We start from the raw sequence: 5,180 nt of genomic DNA, 5'->3' as shown, positions 1-5,180 counted from the left end.
TCCAAATTTTCAAATTTTGATTTATTTTTTAAATTATTGATCAAAGGTAGATAATAAAACAAGAAATTGGTTTTTTGTATCTACTTTTTAGAACGGATCTTTCTTATATCCAATTGAGTTTTTTATTTTTTTTTTCAATTTAAAAGTGTTAGTAATTTTCAAAAATTAAATAAAAAAACCATTTTCAAAAGTAGGTTTTTTAGTTTTATTTTCAACTAATACCATGTTTCCCCTCCTTAAAAATACCCCAAAAAAATCATTTTCAAAAATAGGTTTTTTTTTCCGATTAATAACATGCTTCCCTTTCCTTTACAAAAATTATTAAAAAAAAAAAAAAAAACTAAAAATTGTCACATGGCAATTTTTTATTAGACAACTACTATTACTGCACAAAGATAATACAGTCTAGACGATGCTTAAATTTTTCTTTATACAATTTGCAAGGAAGTTGTAAAGTACAAAAAAATTAATGTTTTTCATTAGTTGGCTCACCAAAGGGTAAATGTAATTGTAATATATATTTGTAATTCTATAAAATATTGCAATACATCTAATTATAAACTTAAAAGTGTTATTCACTGGAATTACTTTCATATTTTATACAAAAAAATGATAAAAATGTCGAAAACATGTCTTTTTTTTTTTTACTATTTCAGAAAATATATATTTTCACACTTCAGGCTTTCAACTCCACACAAATTCTCTTTTTCCTTTTATTTCTTTTCCATTTTATTATCACGATTTCCATACTTTATTTGAAATTTAAAGGTAAATAATGTCGATTTTATCACGTATGATGTGTGGATAGAAATATCATTTATGCTCACAAATGCTATTGCGTCGATCCTTTTTGTCGATGTATGATGCGTGGGTAGAAATGATATTTCTATCCACGAAGGATGTTGCATTGGTAGAATTATATCTTGAGTGGGTAGAAATGAAATTTTTGTTTACATTTTTTATTTGTGGCGACGCAACGTCAAAATGCGTAGACAGAAACTCTGTCGACAGACTTCTCCCCATGTTGCTTGCCCACGCAAAAAAATCGACAGAAGCTTTATCCATGCTTTTTTTAAGATCTATTGATATTTTTTTGCATCGACAGAAATAAAAATTCTTATAGTGATAGCTGATCACATATGGGTTAAAAGTAACCTAAAAGGTCGAGAACAAAGATTTAAAAATAAAGTTTACACAAAAAATCCATTACATATCCTCGAGTGCTTACAAGATTTTTTTCTTGAATTTTTTTCCCAAGTTGTTCCAACATACCATAAATGATAAACTATACTTCATTTAGAGTAAATTCCGATACAATTCCACTGAAACTACGAGTTTCATTTACACTTGAATATATGATTATAAGAGTCGAGTAAATTTTGACACAATTCTACTTAAACTATGACTTTCATTTACACTTGAATATATGGTTATAAAACTCTTACGTTGATTGGTTCGGAGAAGATTTCAATCCTCGAATTTATAGTTTCTTTCTTTCTTTATTTTTTTTTAATTTTCAATTTTAAACCTTTGTTTTCAATATTAAGGTTACTTTTAACTCATTTTCAAATTGTATTTGAGCTCAACTATATCATAGAAAAGATTATATACACTAATAATATTGTTTATTAGAAATGATCTATTAAACAACTTAGTTTATATATGATTAAACTTTTTTACATAACTTTGCATCTCTTGGAAAAAGAAAAATAAATTTTAGATGATAATGATAAGGTCTCCATGATAAATTTCCATTACCCCCTTATCATCTCAAGTTGCATTGAGATATTAAATCAATAAGTTACTATAATTTTTACTTTCTTTGGATTGATTTCAAATTTGTTTTGAATTCTTTAAATTGAGCTATATATGTCAAGCAAGTATTTTAGATCCAAATTCTCAAAGGTTCCATAATATTCTTCTCGATATAATTTATCATCTTAGATTGAATTTGAACTTTAGATGGAAGGATGAAATAAAAAATTAAGGTCTCGTTTGGTAACCATTTCGATCTTGTTGGTAACCATTTGATTTTTTATTTTTGTCTTTGAAAATTAAGGTTACTCCAGCCACATTTTTTACATTGATTTGCATCTTTTTAAGTACAATGGTTGAATTCTTTACCAAATTCCAAAAACAAAACCAACTTTTTGAAAGCTACTTTTTTTTAGTTTTCAAATTTTGGCTTGGTTGTTTAAATCATTGGTGAAAAGATATAACAAAGAAAGATATTTGGAGGTGAAAATAGTGTCCATAGGCTTACTTTGAAAAAAAAAATAAAAAATAAAATGGTTACCAAACGGGGTCTTCGTTTTTTGTTTTTGGTTTTTGAAAATTAAACCTACGTCTTCCCTATTTCTTACAATGATTTGTATTTTCCTTGAGTACAATAGTCGAATTCTTAGTAAAATTCCAAAGACAAAAGCAATTTAAAATATATTTTTTTTAATTTTCAAATTTTGGCTTAATTTTTTAAATCATTGATAAAAAGTAGATAGCAAATAAAGAAATTTGGAGGTAAAGTAGTCTTTATAGGCTTAACTTTCAAAAACAAAAATAAAAACAACAAAATGGTTACCAAACGAGATCTAAACAATTAAAAATACTTTGTCAAAATTTTCAATCTTCATATAATCAAAATGATTTTGGGAACTAAAAAGAAAACAATTCCCTTAATTCAACGATATGAGAGTGAAGATCCAAACGTTAGGTATAAAATTTAATTAATGATTATTTTTAGATATGCTATTTCTCCTTTAAAATGTATTACAAACTCCTTTAAATGGATTAATTAGATTTTTGGGGTTGAATTTTATTTTAATTAGGTAAAAGGGGTAGTTTTCAACTTATTTAGGTAAATGGGTTTTTTTTTTTTTTTTTTGTCTTTGTTCGAATGCGTCTCTTTCTAAATATTTTATTATTTTTTTCGTGCACGAATGTGTCTCTTGAAAAAAAAAGGAATATATCTCTTGCATTAAAAAAAAATAAGAATACATCTCTACAAGAAAAAAATTTTACTTTTATTTTTTTTATTCGGTTAACAACCCTAAAAACAACTCTTTCATTACTTATGTTTTTTTTACAGTAATATTCCATTTGTTTAATTATAAATCATTGTTATCTAAAATCAACCATCTCACTAATCTCGTTTTTTATTTTAATAATAATATTATTAGTTTTTTAACCGTATAAATAATAATGTTACTTTGAGATTAAGAAATTTCTATGATTGATTTGATATATTCAATATTAATTTTTAATTTCAACTTATTATTTATGTTTAAAGTTGTTAGAAACTTATGAAAAAATATAGATATTAACTTTCAACTATTGTAAATAATATTCAAGTTTCTTTATGATGTGTTGTAGACTACAAGTACATTTTCATGTTTGAATTTCATTAATAAATTTAACTATATGTACAATTTTCTTTATTCACGACTAGAAGAAGATCCTCTATTACGCCTAAATCGATCATGTTGAGTCACATAGTGTCCATGATCACCACGACCTCTTATATTTGATGGTTGGCTTTCCTCTGTAAAGTGTATACCCTCACCACAATGTCCGTATGTCACATACTGGTCATGGACATATGAATGGACATGTGAAGGTTGTCCTTCTTCCATACTTAGTGTACTGAGGGTTGTTGGAAAAAATTCAAATGTTGAGGGAGAGGACATCATGGAAGTATATGTAAAATGATCGAGTGGGGTTGATGGATATTCATTCCGAACATTAGGTCGAATAGGAACATTCTGATGTCTTGTTGGATCACCTTGTTCTTCTATTGAAACATCACCATCGAAATATCGCATTCAATATATAGACTTGAGTCTACGCAAGGCTCTTTTAGCAGATAATGTCAAATTTGGAAGCTCGGCCTGAAAAAAAATTAAATAACAAGTTAATGATTTTAAAATTTATTTTGGTGTACAACGAAGAAATAAAATCAAACAATCCTAGTAAACAATAAACTCATACCAAGAAGTGATAGGATACTTCTGCTTTCGTTATGTATCGCCTGCTCACAGTGGAATACCATTCAATATATCCAGGCCCAATATCTACACCGTTGTTAAAGGAGGTCCATTAACAACCAAACTTTGGCAATTTTCCCAAATTAAAATTTGAGGAGCCAAATATGCAATCCAGTCTCGCTCATGCCTGCCCCTTAGATCGTATGAATGAAGTTGGACGTCTATATTGCAAGGTTGAGAAATTTGTTGCAACATCTCAAATTGACGCATCACATGATCTGGGTGATGCCACTCCACAACGAAAAAACATATGAGTGGACATTTGAATATACATATCTCATTACCATTGAGACAATATGGCAGCAATAGTTAGATGAGATGATTGTATGGCTCCCAAATAATCTGCATGCATATGTGTCAAAATATGAATGAACCAGAAGATTAAAGTATTATCAATATATGATATATGAATGAATAAAATATTACCTGGTTAGACATATGCGTATCCAGTATGTACCTATACATAGAACATGCATCGATGCTCTAATTATAGAATAGTTATCATTCCATCTACAACAATCACAAGTTGAATTTTAGCTATTAATATTTATAATGAACAAAACAATAATGAGGTAAATATGCTTACCGTACTGCAAGTTTTCTAACTCGTGAATCGTCGGGATAAATAGTAGGGAAGTTAGGACCAGACCAACATTTTTTATCGGGGATGGGCTCGAATTGGGGTGAATAACATGTCAGATAAGTGGGAATTTTGTAATAGTCTTCAATGTAGTAAAAGTAGTCTACCCCAATGGTCTTACACGCAACCATAGTGTGAGAACAAGGGATTCCATAATTCTGCCACTTATTACATGTGCATGTTCTTTCACTTAATTTTATTCGGTGTGTGGTTCCACCCTTTAGTGTTATTGGGTTGATTGAGGTAGTGACGTTATACAACCCTGTTCGATGGTCAAATATGTTGACGAAATGTTTAGTTGCACGTTGTTCCCAACGAGTTATTTTCTTTACCATATACCTATGACAAATACGACAATTACTTAGAATACCTCTACAGTTAGTATAAAAACATGGGTAACTAAGATGTGAATAATTTACCTTATGCAACACTCTCCTGATTCAAGAGCAGTCTCTATTTCTACACGACGAGTGGCGAAATAAGTAATAGTTCGATAGGAT

This window comes from Benincasa hispida, chromosome 10 (genome assembly GCF_009727055.1).
Source record: "Benincasa hispida cultivar B227 chromosome 10, ASM972705v1, whole genome shotgun sequence".
NCBI lineage: Eukaryota > Viridiplantae > Streptophyta > Magnoliopsida > Cucurbitales > Cucurbitaceae > Benincasa > Benincasa hispida.
This window is presented reverse-complemented; position numbering follows the sequence as displayed.